The sequence below is a fragment of the Centruroides sculpturatus genome, unplaced genomic scaffold (genome assembly GCF_000671375.1).
Source record: "Centruroides sculpturatus isolate CEXI.00-Female unplaced genomic scaffold, Cexi_2.0 scaffold910, whole genome shotgun sequence".
Lineage (NCBI taxonomy): Eukaryota > Metazoa > Arthropoda > Arachnida > Scorpiones > Buthidae > Centruroides > Centruroides sculpturatus.
In genome coordinates, this window is record NW_019385035.1 from 120,764 (window position 1) to 139,940 (window position 19,177).

The 19,177-nt window shown below is 27.4% G+C and overlaps 1 long non-coding RNA gene across 2 annotated transcripts; it reads right to left on the reverse strand.

Moving 5' to 3' along the window:
• Nucleotides 1–8: 8 nt before the first annotated feature.
• Nucleotides 9–18,875, reverse strand: LOC111633710. Of its 2 annotated transcripts, none has more exons than XR_002758095.1 (7): nt 18,814–18,875; nt 16,502–16,675; nt 14,173–14,345; nt 11,370–11,462; nt 4,752–4,841; nt 4,036–4,256; nt 9–51 (listed from the first exon to the last, which is right to left on the reverse strand). It is a non-coding gene; the product is annotated as an uncharacterized LOC111633710 (long non-coding RNA). The 2 variants fall into 2 exon arrangements; XR_002758094.1 differs by having other exon boundaries at nt 4,719–4,841.
• Nucleotides 18,876–19,177: the final 302 nt, after the last annotated feature.

The following is a 19,177-nucleotide window of genomic DNA, read 5'->3' on the forward strand; positions in this document are numbered from 1 at the left end:
AGATCACATAAAAAAAAATTTTTTCACTTTTCTCGGACGGTTTGCTGGAATCTGAAAAATCAATAATAAAAAAAAACAAAATAAGACAATCGATTTTTTGTAATACCATTTTTGATTTAATTTTTGAAGTTGATAAATTATGCTTAAAAAGACATTTAATTTTAAAGATACAAGAATATCGAGTATTAAAGGAAAGAAAAAGAAGAATATATTACCGATTTTTTCTTCTGATTAAAAGGATTATAGAAGAAAATGGCAAAAAAAAAAAGTTTAGACAAGTTCTAGTATCAAAAGATTGAACACTGAACAGAAGAACAATGCAAAATATTCAATAAAAATGACATTATATTTTTTAATTTATACACTATTATTGATAAAGCAAACTATAAAACATGTCTTTCAATTTATTTTTAAATTTAATTAAACTTTTTTTTTTGGGAGGGGTTTTGTTTTGTTTGAGTATCGTTGTTTTCTTACTCTTTCCCCTTTTATATTGATTAAAAATACTATTTTTTTTTTTTTTTGGTGAAGAAACAATATTATTATTAAGAAAAATCGATAAATCTACATAAAACAAAAGGAACCATATCGATTGCAGCTTAAGTAAAGTAGTTTTTGTATACTGGATTAACTTCTAATGTCTTCTATGCTAAATAAAATTAATTAAGTAAACTGGGGGAGATTTTTTTATTTCAGAAAAACATACACTTTAACTGTGATACTGAGGCTTATCTAGTTTAAAGGTCTTATTTTTTAAGTATTTTCGAGCTCAAATCCTAAAGTCAGTCGTGTTTAGGAATCGCTTTTCAGATTTTTTTTATGTATAAAATGTTTTCATAAAGAAATCCAGAATTGAAAGTCAAGTTTAAGAACATTCCAGGCAAAAAAGTTAGAACTGTATGTGGTGCCATCTGTTATGATATTTTGTTTAAAAACTTTTTATATTTTTAATTATTATAAAANTTTTTTTTATGTATAAAATGTTTTCATAAAGAAATCCAGAATTGAAAGTCAAGTTTAAGAACATTCCAGGCAAAAAAGTTAGAACTGTATGTGGTGCCATCTGTTATGATATTTTGTTTAAAAACTTTTTATATTTTTAATTATTATAAAATGGTAGAAAAAAAAAAAAAGCTTCATTTTGAGAGTAGAAATGAATTTTATATATAAATAATTATAAATGCTAATGAGTAAAATGTGCATTTAGTCTAAGCTTACTCGAAATATGATATATAATTCTCTATAACTCCTCACCTTTGACCTTTAACCACCAAAATTTAACGGTATTTGTGCGTTTAATACACAAACCTCCTTGCAAAATTTAAGAAATTTTCGACTAAAGGCACGGGAGTTATTAAGCTTCAAACATCCATATAAACGGAAAAAGATCCCTAATCTTTTTGCATTTCTTGACGTTTTGAAGGTTTTCCGAGTCCAAAACTGTAAAAATTTTGGAGGGTCATTTTTCTATGATAATAATAATAATAATTATTATTATTATTATAGAAAAATCTAAACCGAGATTCCTGTTTAGAATCTGAGATACTTTAGGTTAAGTAGCTGTATTAAAAGCTTATTAATTTGGCTCTTTTGGATTATGTTAATTAATTCTCTTTTACTCGAGAGAACTGTCTTTTTTTTTAGCAAAGTTTAATTATCCAAAAATTTATTTCTTTCGTGATTAATATTGTAATTAAAAAGAAAATGCAAAAACAAAAAAGATATCTCTCAAAGGAGACCCATATAATTTTTCAATGTAAATAAACAGCCAAATTATGAACAACATTATTAAAAATGATTTAATGAAGATGAAGTTTTATTCATTTTTTTTTTACTGACAACGGATTCATTTAAGCTACTTCTAGTTTAAATTTTAGAATATGGAATTATATTAAGGAATGGTTCGGTTCATTTTAAGCATGATTTCACATGTAGGATACTTAATTAAGAGATAAAATGCTTAACTGAGGCTTCGTTTCGTGCTGGTAAGGTTATTGGATTTAGTCCTTGACACTTTAGTTTCTACGAAGCTTAAATTAGACTTATCTAGGATTTCTTTTGACGATTTATAAGCATTCATCATCATCCAATTTTACGCGATAAGTGCCCAAACTGCTCTCATCAGCAATTAAAGTAAAATTATTCTGAACTTAAATCAAACACCCCATTTAAGGGAATAATTCTGAATGCGTAAGAATTTCGAATCTCTTACGCTATTTATTTAGTTACGGTTTTGTGATCTTTACCAGATTCTCTTGGCGTGTTTAGTTTCCAGCTAGAGGATCTCTTTGTAATCTTTCGGATTAAAGAGACTTGTGCTTAACAGACACTTTCTCACAATAGACTATAGGAAAGTCTAAGAAAGCCTCGATTTTCAATTTTAGTTTGTTCGAGTATAACTGTTATTTCAAAGGATAACAAAACTTCCATTGGAGGGTTCAGAACTTTCTACCACAATCAATATCTTTCCCAGCCAGATGGATACTTTTCAAACAAGTAATATCTTTAGTAATCTCTCTTTAGAGAATTTTGAATACAAAATCGATCATTCTATGGTTTATGTCCTCCATTTGTTTAATTTCTTAAGATTCTTCTATAACATTGTTTTCCTGTTAAACAAGGTCGAAAACTAAACATCGTCTACTTTTATCTACTTCTGTAAAACAGGCGTTTTAAAGATTTATTTTCATAAATAAAATGCTTAATATATATATAAATTTAAATGTAGTATAAGTTAAGGAGCAGCTCATTTTTAAATTATTTGAAATTATATACGAATGTGACAGGTCTTTTCTGTGAAAAATAAACAAATTTCAGTTAATAGAAATGTCTTTATCTATTAATCTTTCTTTCTTTCAGCACTAGAAACTTGTTAAAAGGAAAATGCACATTTAAAAAAGTAATTTTTCCAACTAAATTTTCAGCCAGTTTCCGTTTAGACTGCTGGTTTTACTACCGTTTCCTGTTTTGTTCACGCTAACTCTATAATAAATTCTCATTTCTGGTGGATCTAAATAATTGATTTTTTCATAAAAATAACGAATTCCTAAGCATCGTTTGGAAATAAAAATAATTTTTAAACACTCTTTTTAAAAGGAAAAACAAGAAAAAAATAGATAGATTGGTGGAAAATAAAGAAGCCGTACAATTGTTCAATTCGCTATTTTTGAAAATCGAGACTTTAAATTGCATTTTGAATAAAAGAGTGATTACATTGTCACAATGAAAATATAAAAATCAAATAAGCCGGGTCTTAAGAGAAGTTTCATTGAAGGAAATTGAAGATTAAGAATTTTCTAAGAGTCTCTCAGTCGTCAGAATCCTCTACTGGAGGAGAAACACGAAACTGTCATGGGACGACGATATCAAGCGACTCATGGGAATGACCCATGGGAATAGATAGAGAATATAAGAGGTAGAGCTTTACACAAACTTTCCGATCTTTGTTTACAAAGAGAAATCTCATAGGCCCTTCACCGTTTCAGGTGCAGGATTTACACCTCCGACTTTACGTATAACCTCTATCTCTATTGAGATAAATGTCAACGTAGGAGTATAGTCGTCGACAAAGAACTTATATACAAGTTTTTTTTAATAAAAAAAAATATATATATATATATTTTTTTTTTTTATTCGGTAGAGAGCAAACGTGTAAAAGTAAATGCCAAACTAAATTCCTATTACAAAACTTTTGAATTTTAATGCTTTTCACTTTTATATAAAATCGTCTTTTTTTCCATTGGTATCCAACCGATAAATCTTATTTATATAGGGTATAAATAAACTAAATTAGGAATTGATTCGAAACTATCCATTTAGCTGTCAACTTAAGCATGTTTAATAACTGGCTGAAATTAATTTTGTTCGTTTAATGGACAATTTAATAACATTTACGGCCGTTATATATAAAATCCTTATACGCCAATCTGTTTACAAAAGAATGGAACGAGTTTTCGTTATAAAAATTAATTTAAAAATAACAATAAGATATTACAATTTCTTATTTATGAGTAAAAATAATAATAATCTTCGTACCTCTTTAATTGAATCAAAATTAATTGCCAAATTCCCTATTGTTTTATCGAATAATATTCTTTAATTTCCCAAGACGGGCACTTTTTCCTCGTGATTTTTTTCTTCTTCTTCTTCCTTTTTCAAAATAAATCTGCAACTAATTAACATCAGTGCTTGTCAAACTAGAATCTCTTGAAGCACTGTAATTACAGCCAAGTGGAAATCTGTTCAGTACTCCCTGTCTAATTGGTACATGAATAAACAACAAAGCAAATTAAAATCTCTAAACATTTTAAACTTCCAAAATTATTTAAGTTTAAATAAAATATTTATAGCGTCATTCATTAATATAAATTACTTAAAATTAACTCGATAAAATAAAAAGTAAATCAAACTGTTCGTTTAAAACACTTAAGTGAGAAATTAGTTTATATCCCAAAGGGAATTTATAGTAAACATCTTTGTAAAGATAAAAAAATATATCAATTTAAATCGAAAACTAAAAATTTATCATATCAATTTATACATTATTGTCATTATCAAAGCCTAAATATGGATTCACACGAACGTCGTTCATTGTCGCTCGTGTGAATCGGCTTGCAATTTACAATTTTTAAATATACAATTGAAATATCTTTACTTGCTAGGTGAGTTAATATACTAAATTCAAACACCTCTCTAGTGCAAAAGTTTATATAACTTACCTGTAAAAGTATCACATTTAATAATAATGATACATGTACTTGTACTGAACATCCAGATGTGTCCAACATTCAGATCCAGAAGCCACAATTTGCATAATTTGAACGTAAGCAGCTTCAAATATCCTATCGAAAAAACTTATACTTTAGAGTAAATGTATTGAGGATAATTGTTTAAATTGTATACAGGATAGCCCAAAAATCAGTTAACACATCACAAAAATTGTTCAGAATGAGTTCTTCTTCGTTAAATACACAGTTTCAAACTGATAAGCGAACAAAACAAAACAAATATGGTCTTTTGGGCTATTCTGTATTGTGTATGAATTGAATTATTGTAAGTTAGAGAGCAGAGATTCTACTAAAAACTCCAATTATCTAAATGCTGATATAAAAAATTAACACGACGATCCAAAAGTTCGTTAACCTTTTTCTTATATGTGTGTGCGTGTGTGTGTTTTCAGATAAGCTTGTAAATACGAATTGTAAAGCGTTGGAACTTGTGTATTAAACAAGAAAAGTCTTCTTATTTTAAGTAATTTGTATGAAGTTTGAAAGTATTAAATATTTTAATAAGAAAATTAGTTTTTACAATGGTTAACTGATTTATGAGCCACTCCACGCTTTACTCATTAAACTAATGAGAATGTGAAACACACTACCTGAGCATCCAAGTATATTACGTGCATTAAACATGTAAGTTAGTTACGACGACAAACATCAATGGAATAACTTTTGACTTCGTAAGATTGCAATTAAATAACCAAAGGCAATAATTATATATTAAAATATAAACATTAATAATCGATAAAAGTTTACTTAACAAAGTACAACGGAATAAATTTCGGAAAATTACATTTTATTGATTTCCAACAAGAATTTTACGATATAACACGGGATTCCTATTTTCGAGTGTGGTGCATTTAATCTATAAAAATCGAAGAATAATGAATAATGATCGATAATTCTGCCATCATTAAGAAAATTCAATGGATGGAACTTTTACGTTAAATTTTAATTAAAATCTTCCAAAGTAACACCTTGAAAGTAAAAGCAAAGAAGAACTGATTTACGGGGACGTAAATGAATCACATGCCATAATTAACTAAGTTAAAATAAAAGTGTAAATTAACTTGCTTCAAAAATAAGTTTTTCCTCCCCCCTCCTTATAATTTTACTTTCGTGGCTCTGTTATATATAAACAGACGGAAAGTATGGCGATGGGATGAAAATTACCACAGTTTTCGACTCGGGGGGGACCTTAAAATGTCGATAAATGCGAAAAATTAAGGGTTTTTTTTTTCTGTATTTATGGATCTAACTGTGTGGGGGGCACAAATTTGTTTACCCTGTTTAAAGCTTAATCACTCCTACACTTTTTGTCGAAAATTTCTGAAATTTTGCAGAGAGATTTGTGTATTGGGGATATTGATGCTATTAAATTTTTGTGGTTATAGGTCGAGGGGATGGTGTCGTAGAGGGGATCACGTGTCGTATCTCGAGAAGGGTCGGAGTTAATGACGATATTATTAGTTATTCGCATTTACAATTTTTTATAAAACCCTTTTCTACCCTCAAAATTAAGTTTTTAATAAATAAAACATCGTTATAGATAGTGCCACACAAGCAGTTTTAAACGTTACAGGGAAAGTTATGCAATTCGTTTCTGGATTTTTTTATCTCTAGATTTACTAATTTACACAGCATCTACGCGCAGTGGACACACACAAAAACAAAAAAAATAGGATAAGTGCGTGCATTTTCGTGCTGTAAAAATCAAAAATTTGCTATTATTAACCTTTACATCTACCTATATTATTAAATCAATGGAACTGACACTTGCCATCCTTAATTATATTCCCTTGTCTTGGAGATTGTCTGAAAGGAAGCTGAAATCCGATAGCATAAAAAGTTGGAAGCTTTCTCCTATTTCAGAAATCATTATAGAGCATCCAGTTTAACTTTAAAACGTTTGGTAGATGTATTAAATTACGAGTAGATTTTAATGTCTTTCTCTTAAGAACTGTCGTTGGTTGTCAATTCATTTGTTACGCTAGCCTTTCGTTGTCACTTAAGTTTTACTTCGTTACTTAGTTATACTAAAGAATTCTGACGTTCGAAAATTCTTTAATATCTAGTAAATAATTTATAAAGAAAGAAAGAAAAAAAAATTAATTGAATCTAGAATTTTACGTATTTTTTTCCTTCTTTAATAGTAGTAATAACGGATTAATATCGTTCTTTTGTTAAGTGAATAAGGTCGCTGAATTGCACGTTGACTTCTAATTAAATTAACATAATTCCAACGAATTAAAGTTCAAAAAATTCACTTATTATTTTTTTTTTATTATCCTCTTCTATATAAAATTAGATGAAGTAAATCCTCACCTTTTAAAATAAATTATCCGCTAAATCTAAATTTACGCTGTTGCAGCGTTATATAATCGCATTAATTCTATAATTTAGTTTTTACGACAGTGGTTTTTCGAATGGTTTCTTACGGATATTTTCGACTTTTCAGGCGCCGGAACAACAAAAAAGAAAGGATATCGAGCTTAAAACCCTGGTTTTCTAACATTTAAATTTACGAGACGTATCCCAAAATTATATTTATGGCCAAGAATGGCCATTACTTTAGGGAGTTATAAATATACGACTTCTTATATGTAAAAAAGGACTTTAAAAAACAGAAGTACAAAAGGAAGAAATAAAGCATAAGAGATTTTTTTTTTTTATATAAAAATAGTAGGCGATTTTTGTTTAAGTCCTGCATGAAATTTCACAATTTAACGGATACTATTTATCTTTGTAATGGTTGGATACATCATTCATGAAACGGCATCGAAAAATTCATGAATGATGAATAACCACCCCCCAAAAAAAGAAAAATAAAAAAAATATTCATGTTTTTCTTCTCATCATCTGCACATTTATCTTACGATGGATTACACACTATCAGCTATAACTGTTGATGTTGAAAAATGATTTTTTCCCTCCTCTTACAGTGGTGTCTCACACTTCGAATTTAATCCATTCCCGAAGTCCGAGGCGATTTTTTTCCTATTAGAAATAACGGAAAGCCAATTAACTCATTCCCAGACTCTAAATAATAACCCACTTCGATAAAATTAAAACGGAAAATAAGCTTAAATTTAAGGTAAAAAATAACACAAGTAAATTCCCTAATAATATAATAAATTAAAAGTCGAAAACAATAAATAAAATATACGTGTCGTTCGCATTCCGAAGCGTTCGAAGTACGAAGTAGTACAACTGTATTTACGTATATCTATAATAAAAGTACTGTATATACTTATTAACTTTTCGGTAACGTAATTGAGATTTATAAATAATAATAAAAAACAATTATTTATTATTATGTAATGTTTCTGGCTTTATTGTCTTGGTGGTTGATGAATGCCCTACGCAGAATAACGCTTCTAAGATTACAAATTGTTGTACTTTATCAATTTACGTTACACGTTTCTTATCGGAATGGTTATTTTTCCACTCTAGGAAAGTGAACTTTCAGTATAAAAAAAAAAAAAGTAAATATATATAAATGAACTGCGGTTGTTGTGGTTTAATAAAGCTGATGATATGGAAAGAAAAAGTTGCTTTTACAGAGAAAAAAAGAAAAAAAGATGAAGATCCTGTCTTTTCGAATAGATTTTTAAAGACGTCGAGTCATAAAACTCTGTTTTGTATCAATTATTATAGAAAATATCAAGAAGGAAACGAATTTTAAAAGGTAAACAGCAGCTGACTTGTGGTCTGTATCAAATTACTAGCTTTTGCATTATTTCGAATTTTTAATTTTAGAAAATTTTTAAATTAACAGTTACGAAATGAATTAAGTAAATTAATAGGCATTTAATTATTTTAAATTGAAATGTTGTATAATTATTAAATTTTTAATAACGTTTGTTAGTATTCAAGTACAGAATGTAGGATATCGATTTTGTTCTCTTAGTTATTAAGAAATGTTTTCATCAGTATGTCTTCTATACCTTATTGGTTATTAAAGTATAATAAGGATTTTAAAATCCTTACTTCGTAGTATATAAACAATAAAAAAAAAATAGATTATTATCTTGTTTTTAATAGATTATTACTAAATTAATACAACTAAATGAACTAATTATATTTTAATTAAAAAGTAATATGATGATAAACCGAATACTCGAAAAGATAGGAATTTTATTTTAATTTTTTATCGATTTTTTTTACAGACAAAACCACGTCTAGTCTTTGGAAAACATCAAAACCAGATCATTAATTATAATAAGTTATTTTAAGCGATGAAAGTTCTTTACACAATCCCAAGTGATTCACATACCGTTAATGTAGTGTTTTTTGCATTATTTTTAACAAAATATTTCCAGAAAATTTGAAGATGATATCCCATTATTCAACATACATTTTAAATCTAATGAAATGCAAATATATAAGATATCAAGCGAGTAAATAATATTTTAAATTCCAAACGAATATACAAGAATCCACCAAGTGGATGACTGTTTGATCAAGTAATTTATGATAACCTTTTGACTTTTCTAAGGGTATTTATACAAAGAATTGGGATTTTAAGCAATTCTGGGAGGACCATCACGAAATTCTGACGATATTCCCGTGCGGAAATCGTTGGTACATTTTAATTTGACACGTGCACGAAGAGGGAAGAAGAGACAATTCGGTATGGTATGGATCTCGTGTAAGATTTCTAAGAGAATCTGGTAAAATATTCATTTCAAACTTTGAAGTTATCAATATGTAAAAGGGCTAAGAGACGTGATTTTGGCTACGGGTTCAATTAGTAAGTTATGCAATTTAAACTTCCTAACGCAGCAATCCATTAAAGTGAAGTTTTAAACTTTTAATACTTGTCGACAATCGTCTGTAAAATTTATTAGCGCTTCATAGCTTGATTATTATTATTTATAGCAATACATCGCCTAACAAATCATAATCTATTATTAACAAGAAAAATGTTCGAGTAGTGTAATAATTCATATGAGAATTTTCCTTCAATTAAAATAAAGGAATTTATAATAGGATTTTTATATTAAATAGGAACTTATTACGTATTCAATAATCTATATAAATAAATTCTAAATTTCAATACAATATCAGGTAACTTATTAAATAATTTAAACACACGTGTCTAATTTATAACAGAATAAGATCAGTAAGACGATTTGAAAATTTTAAAAATTAATCGAATTCCTTCCTAGGAAAAGTTTCTATTCAATAGTTTTTATCCTTTAAATATATATATATAAAGATAATTCTATTATTTAATAAGTACTTAATGTCGAGAGGAAGTAGGAAATTCTCAATTTTCCCACAGAAGAATGGTCTAATATTGTTCGTCTCTAAAGAAGAGTCAAGTATGGGTTTAGCCATGGTGCTCGCTGGTCAAGGAGAATGCTTGGAAGAATAAGTGATCGTTAAGGAAGACACATCCATCTCACAGAAAAGGGGGCATTTTCTTTCCTTCTTTTCCCATCATCCATCATATCTGACAAGGTGTCAGCTTGTCTCGTATCGACGTCCGAGCACAACGAAAAACGAAAAAGAGGAATGGTAGCCTTCTACTTTCCTATGAAATCTCTTCTCGTTTCCCTTAAAATTTTAAGCGAAAGCCTCCAGCTGGCACGACTCGTCTCAATTCGCGATTAAAATTTATGTTTCTTTTTATTCCCGTATTGCTTTCCCTGTTCTTTACAATAGAGACGTTCTTGCCAAGAAGGATAATGTCAATTGATTCCATATTGTAAAATATCACTTTTTTTCCCCCTAGTCCCGAAGAGCGTGTTCTATATTATATCCTTCGAAATTAGATGAAAGATTAAACGATCATCAAAAAAAGACGTATCGAGGACCCGATTCATAAAACGACTGAATTGAACTACCTTGTGTTATTTATGGGTGTAGATATTACGCTGTTTTGTGTGGGGACGTGATTGTGACTCAAAATTATAGATATACTCTTGATTTTTCATGAAGGATCATTTATCATCGAAAAAACTGTTTTTCTACGTCATTTGTTTTCCAAAAGTGATTTTTCAACTAGATACATAATAGATAGAAAGACAGTTTCAATTAAATACACGTAACTGTACGTTCTGATATGCACTATTATTACATTTAAACTGAGGTTTTTATTCTATAGAATTATGTTTTGTATATCTTCTTACGAAAGATTAATAGTAGGATATTTCAAGCAATCTTTTACGAAAAATTGCCACTGTTTGGATTATTATACGTGTTTGAAATTGTGGTTTCTTAGACATTATACGGTAGTAATTTTCTGTGCTATCTTCTCTAGATGTGGTTTGATTGTACGGTACATATTAAATTTTTATATGACTTATTTGCTTTAAAATATAATGCAGGAATTTAAGGTTAGTGTGAATTACATTAACAGTATAACCAGAGTATATACTGTAGTAGAATATAAATAAAATGTTCTTTTGATTATTACGTAATATTTTGACAGAAAACTTTTATTGTTTGCAATAAGTCTTTATCGGGCGATGTTAATTGTGTGAAGAAACCAATATTTCATTAAATAAAAGAATTGTTTAGTGATAACTACTTAATTACATAGAGGGAGGATTAAAAATCTTATTCGAATACTTTATTACTTACAAATTTTATTTTAAAAACAATTCCAAATGCGATTCTTCTTCTTCTTCGATTCACAAATTACGAAGCTTTAAAGAATTCAGTTCACGAGTTTACCTAAACGTAGAAAACAAAATACGGTTAATTAACTTTTGGTTCACTAAGTACAGTATATAGATAAATGTCATCATTACGTATAAACTAAGAATTCTTTTAATGAATAACCTTTCTTCTACATTACATAAGTAAATCAAAATATTGAAATTTAATTCTTAGACGAGGATTTACATTAGTATATTCGTTTACTAAATCATTACACTGTAGCGACTTTCGTAACCCCCTATCAGAAAACTGTAATTCAAAAGTTAACTGAGAATCTCAGCTGAAGTAATGTTTAACTTTAATGAACGAAGTAATCTCCTTCCGGATTTTTAATTTGGTGCTTCGTAATAAGAGTTTGTCAATTTAAAAACTTTCTGGTGGTATGTGCTCTTAATTAGATTCTACATAATTAGTCTTGTATCCGACATTCTTTCAATTTGTCGCGTTAACAGTATCATGAATACTCCTGTAAGCATTCATTATGTAAGTCTACACTAAATTTAATAATTGATTGAAACAGTTTATCAGCATTTGTAGTTCCTCATTATCTACATGTTTATTTCCGATAATAAATTATCCTTAATAATGAAACATCCGTTAACTTTACATATATTTTCTGATTGAAGTTTAGATTAAAGATTGGAAATTATTAAAATTGCGTTTAAATTAAAACATTATTGATTCGTACGAATGGACTTTGAAATAACTATAAAATTGGGGTTAATATATTATTTACTTAATTACAAAAGAAATAACTGTAAACAGTACGCTATCAAGACGTATTTCTCGCTTAAATTTGTTCAGTGGACCTCCACACGAAACTAATTTTGACAAAGTTCTCAAATTTTGTTTCATCCTTCGACTGCTTTCTGATATTGAGTAGGCGCTAGCAGTCACAGTTTGACATATATATATACTTTATATATATTTTTTGAAACTTTCATAACAAAATAAATCGATATAGTCGGCACACGAAGACCTTTTTCTGATCAAATTTAAACGGTAAATTTTAAGAAAGAAAAAAAAACATTTAATATCATACATTAGATATAGATTTAATTAATAGTTAATTAATAGAATTATAAAAGGTTAGTTATCTCGAAAATCATTTATTATTTAAAGGATTTAAGTATATTTAAACCTTGTAAAAATCTATCAAATTTAATTAATTATAAAGATTTTTTACTGTAAATTTTTATTATTATTATTATTATTATTATTAATTTTACTTTCACTACTTGATAGATTAAAATTTTATTCTGTAATAAATATTTATAGTTCGATTTGAATATTTTTGAATTTTTTATTGGATAAAAATAACTTTTAAGAGTTTATTCTTATGAAATTTAAATATTGAAAAAGTACATATTTTATAAATTCATAAATTAAAACTTTGTTAAAATTNTTTTATTATTATTATTTTCTTTTTTTTTTATTTTAATTTAAAACATGCGAGATTTTATTAAATCTCTCATGTTAAAAAATGACTAGTAGATCAATAATAGTAGACATTTTGTAAGAAATATATTGAATAGCTATATATTTAAGAAAATCAATTGTATTTATTTATTTAAATTTGTAGTAAATATTAATTTAAATCAGTTATAAATTTCCGAAATTAATTGTTTTATAATTTTAAAAATTTAATAATAAAAAATTGGCTTAAGTTAAATTTTTATAACGATCGATTATAAAAGTAATTAAAAGTGTGACTCGAAAAAATCTACTTTAACAACTCCAGATATTATTATTATTATTATTATTATAAAAAAGCGTTTAAAAAAGTTAAAAAAGATATCTTTTATATATTCATGTTTTTTATCGCTTCTACCAATTATTACAAGGAAAGTTTTTTTTTTAGAAAAACTGCCTGACGTTTTGTGCCATGCATAAAACCACCTCATTAATTCCACTTTTGCAGTTTTACATTCAAACACCCACAGGGTCATAAATATCTCGGTCGTTGCTGTAGTATCTACCACATAATCGTAAACAGGTTCCGAAACATGATCTATGAAGCTTATTACAGCATAAAAATGAAAGACTGCACAACATGAAAATGTGTGAAGCTGGTACACAATTTTCTGTAATAATGAGAATACGTAGTACCATCGCTACTCGCATTACAACCACCTGGATGTCATTATTTCTGTTATATTTTAATCACCTTTAATGAATCACTCTATCTGTCAGAATAATAACAATTTACAAACTTCTTTTCAGTAAACTATTTACAGCTTGTAGGTTGTTATATAAATTGCTGTCGAAAGCTCTAGTTCTTAATTTCTATTCGGGTTGCCTTAGGATAAATGGCTCTCTTTATAATCATTTTCTGTACACCCTATATAAATTTTTATACCCTGCTTGGAATAAATCCTCTAAATGACCCGTCTGACAATTTAGATATTTAAATGAGCATCTATAAATTTATTCTAGTTTATTTACAGTTTCAATTATTCACGCGATTATTATTAAAGACGTTAAGAGTTCTTATCTAATTAACCATCTTAAAATCATTATTTTAAACTTAAAAACTTTTAGTTACGTCGTCACGGTTTGGCTCGTGTATTACGATCTTGTTTATCTTATTTGGTCATGATTTAATTAGTTAACCAATAATTAATTAGTTAATTAGTTAGTTAAATATGGTGCATAACTAATAATGGTTCGTGGATTTGCTTCATATATCGATTACTGTTATAATAATACTTAAATTATTAACTACCTGAATGACTATTCTTTAAGGCTTATATTTAATATTTTTATACAATATGCTTGATATTTCCATCAATTCTTATCTTCTTATTTCTGTTTTTATTCTTCTTAGTTATCCATACTTTAATATTTCCATTCTTCTTTGTACTTACCTTCTCCTCTTCCCTATTTTATGCATCTTAACTATAAAATAATATAAAAATCCGTAAGAAATTTGATAAATGTAATTTATTTATTGTTTTAAATTGTCATATAAAAATCGATTAAATTTGAAGTTAAATTTTCATTTTTAATATATTTTATTAAATGAACGAATAGGTAACAACTTATATAAATTATATAAAACAAGTTATTTCAAAAATTATAATTATTATTATTATTAGATACAGTACTTAATTATTAATGTATTCAATACATGACAAAATTAAGACACAAAAATAATTAAAACGCTTCTTAAATATTAAAATCGAAATGAAACTTCATTAAAGTAACATTAAAAATTACTTTATGTTCTTAAATTTATTGTTATTTTCCTAGTAATTCCTTATGATAACAATAGGAGTTACTATATTGGTGTATCTACAGAACACAAGAGGAATCAGCAGTCAAAAGAATAAGTCCTTTACTATAAAGAAGTCCTAATAAACAATAATTAAAAAAAACATTTAAAAATCTATTTTATAATTTAAAATGTTCTTTAAAATCCTTAAAATTCACAATTCTCCTTTTCCTAAAAAAAATGAATAAAGTGAATTTATTTTACTCGAAAATTATTTATGAAGCATTCAGAATAGCAATACACTTAAACACATTAGCTACTTCTATTCAGGATTGTTATTATTATTATATATATTTTTTTTTAAGTAAAATAATGCAGTATTAATGTAAAATCACAGTATGAGAGTCTCGTAAGTATAATAAAATAAAAGTTTACATCAATTTTTCGAAAAGAAAAATTACAAAAGTCAAATTTTTATGGTCTTCTATAAGCGGAGTTTTAATGAAAGCTGTTTTTTTTTATCCCGTGTTTTCCTAACAATAATACATGTCGGTTGTAGAAACTAAACAAAATGTAGTTTTTATAGACACTTTTAGATTCCGATGTAAGGCCTCAGCAATCTCCTAACTTTTCCCAGAACACAATATTGACATGGAGAAAGGAAAAAAGTGACAAGTAAATATCGACATAGCACTATTTCTGGAAACGGTCTTCTCGTTAGCATCGTAATATATCGAACATAGGAAATAGTAAGAACACAAAAAGCCTCGTTACTTTATCCTATCGAAGAATAGAGAAGAAAAAACAAAACAAAAATGTGAAGAAAACCAAAAACAAAAGGAAAACATTCCGTAACAGAATAACAATGAGAATGGTAAATGTAATTCTCTCGAAAACATGGGGGAATGAAAGACAAAATAGAAAAAAATATATTGACAATATATCTGGATGCAAAATTTTGAAAGATATTGGATGTTATCTCGAAGTAGTTCAGTGACTTACACCGTCAATATATCTTGTGGTATATATATATTTTCCCCCTTTTTTAATATTTTTCTAAGTTTACAAACCTACAGAAACTCCAAAAGATGTCTTTTTATAATAATACTTTTAGTAACTATAAAGCTGTCTTGATTAAAGTCAAGTCAAAAACACGATAATTTAGATTGTATGTTTTTGTGTGTAGAAATGTCATTTATTATTATTACGGCCATAATAATGCTTCATAATTAAAATTTTCAACTTTTGGAGAATGTTAGAAGAAGGAAATTCCCCGAAGAATTCTTCCTAACTAATCCTTGTTAAGTTAGACATCTTGAAAAAAATATCTTTACAGTTATTATTAATACTTTCGTTAGGTAAATAAAATGCAAATAATTCTAATTTTAAAAACATAAATCATCCCTTATTGCTACCTATGGAGTTAAAGCGTGGAAAACTTTCCAAAACTGATGATAATATGTGTTGTATGTATTGTGATGTGTGGAATTTACATCAGCTGTTAGTTTGTTACCAGGATAGTATCGCTGTATCGAGACTAACAACGTCATTGTTTTAAATTAACGGAAACATATCGAATTCAGTTTGACAGTTAATTAAAGCCACGATTTCGTTGTGTCATGGACCCATAACTGTAACACCATTAAAGAGCAAATAACCGTCAGTATTGCTATAATTTCAAGAGCGTAACGACTATTCGTGCATTTAATTACACGACAAATGTATCAAATGTTTCAAATTATTCAGAAGTTGGTAGAATTTCGACACGTGAAGATGACATTTACAATATGAAGATCACAAGGTGTCAAAAACGACTTCATTCACTATTTTTGACACTTACCACTTGAAAAATGGACTCCTAATAACGATGCCGTATGAGAAATGATCCCTTATCTTGTTAGATTTATTATAGAAGTTTTCGTAGCTCGATGAATATTTCCTTCTCCAAATACTACTCCAGTAATTATGCCATTTACAGTAATAATTTAAGGGAATTAATTATTGGTGCTTGAATCTGGAATGTTAATTATAACAGTGATTAATTTGTTAATGTTATTGTTATTAGTTCATATCGTAAATTTATAATTAATAAAATTAATTTATTATCACTGACTTATAAATAATAAAAGATAAATTCGAATTCTGAGAAATATTTAATTTAATAAATAGCATTTTTCATCCTACATGATTTAATACACCAATTTATTTATGCTTTTTACAGTCGTTCTGCAAAATATTTTATAAGAAATATACAGTGACAATTTATTTATACATATTTTATGTTCTGCTAACTTTAACGTTTCCTGTTATTACTTAAAACAAAATCCATCCATACGTAATTTATTCCGCAAAAAAGTTAAAATTGTTTATGGCGCCATCTCTTATAAAAAGTTTTAAAATAAAATGTCACATTATTATTATAAATTACTATAAAATGGCAAAAACAATTTGAGAGTGAATATTAGTTTTATTTTATTATTTTTTTTAAATTATAAATGCTTATAACGTGTAAAATCTTTATTAAGTCCGACCCCACTCGAGATGCGACACATGATCCTATCTCCTCACCCTCTTGATCTTTAACCACCAAAATTTAACAGTATTTGTGCCTTTAACATGCAAACCATCCTGCAAAATTTCAGAAATTTTCAACAGAAGGCACAGGAGTTATTAAGCTTCAAAGTTGGTGCCCTCACACAAACAGCCATACGTATAGAAAACCTCCAACTCTTTTGCATTTCTCGACGTTTCAAGCGGTCCTGAGTCTAAAAATGTCAAAATCTAAAAGGGTCATTTTTTGACCTATTGCCATACTTTCCCTCTGTTATATTTAATAGCTTTCCGAGTGTTAAATTTCCACGCAGAATATCTGCTATGCTTATTTATATAAATGTTTAATGCTAAATTAAACAGATATAGGGCTTGATTGGATAAATGATGAAAATTATAGTAAGCAGAAAAAGAAGCAGGGAGATAGAACAGAGCACAATATTGCTTTGAATTTTAGATCATTTATCAGAATTTGTTTACAAGTAACGTTACTTGAGGATTTTTTAATGAAGTATTTATTTTAAAATGTTTTTTGAATTAATTACAACGAAATAGTATTTTGTATTAGCGTGTGATTTATATTACGGGTCATGCTTGGCTTATATTTTTCACTAATTAAAAAGTTATTTTATAATTAAGACGACATGAAATAACTATTCCAAAAAGTAATTCATTTAAAGTCAACAAATATGCTAGAATGCACGATAATCGCATTTCACTGCATAATAATGAGGTAGAACATTAGATAAAGCTTGATAATTTAATTTTTATCTATATATTTTCACTGTGGTATTTCTAACACATTCTAAACACACAATAAACGAGGAATGGTCCATTTAAACGTTATAATGTTATAAAAAGAAAAAGAAAGTAAAAATGCAGCGCTTATTACATTCAATTGTTTAACGGTAAATGACTTTTATAATCATTTTTCAACATTTTTGCATGCTGAACATTCTACGTGAAGGAATTCCTCAATTAGACAACTAGAAAATAAAAATTAGAGTTTAAATTCTAAAATAAAGCCAATAATTTTACGCTTCTAACTCGTATAATTTTAACTTCCTGGCTGTTATATAGTATATGAGAGGTAAGTATTTTATATATAGTAATTTATATACTATATATAAAATACGACCCCCAAATTTTTAATTTTTAGACTCAGGGGACTAGAAATGCAAACAAATTCGGAATTTTTTCTATTTGTAGTGATGTTAGTATGTGTGGAAAGGGCACTATTTTGTTAACAAAATTTGAAGCATAACTCTTGTGTCTTTTGTCGAAAATTTCAGTAAAGTTTGTGTATTAGAGGATTTGATACTATTAAAATTTTGCAGGTTAAAGGTCGAGGGAATGAAGAGATAGAGGAAGTCATGTGTCATTTCTCGAGTGAGGTATTATTACCATTTAAAATTCTATAAAAATCATCGCTTTTCTACCATTTTATAGCAATTAATGATATAAAAAGTGTTTAAATAAAATTCCGTAAGAGTACTATAAATAATTTAAATGTTTTTGCCTGGAAAGTTATGCAACTCGTAGCTAGGATACGATTCTACTCGTACAATTCTTACCTTTGATACTTAGTATTCTGAAAATTACCTTTTAATTCTTAAATGCCAGAAATATATCAGATTATTTTATAAATTGCTTTCCATCTTTTCATAATTTACGCCGGAATTTCAAATTTTTCTTTCTATAATCTCTTCAATTAACTGAAATATATTAAACATTATCATTTAAGTAATTGAACAAAATAATTTCATTAATATTATTATTATCTGAATATTTTTTATATGTATATATATAGCCTATATATATTAATAGGCCTACAATAAATAAATAAAATGAAAATTACGACACTTATCAAGTTCTAACATTACTATAATAAGGCAATAATTCATTTTAATTGAGTGTATTTCGAGAATTTATACAAGATAAATTAAATATTTACTTGAACTTTCGA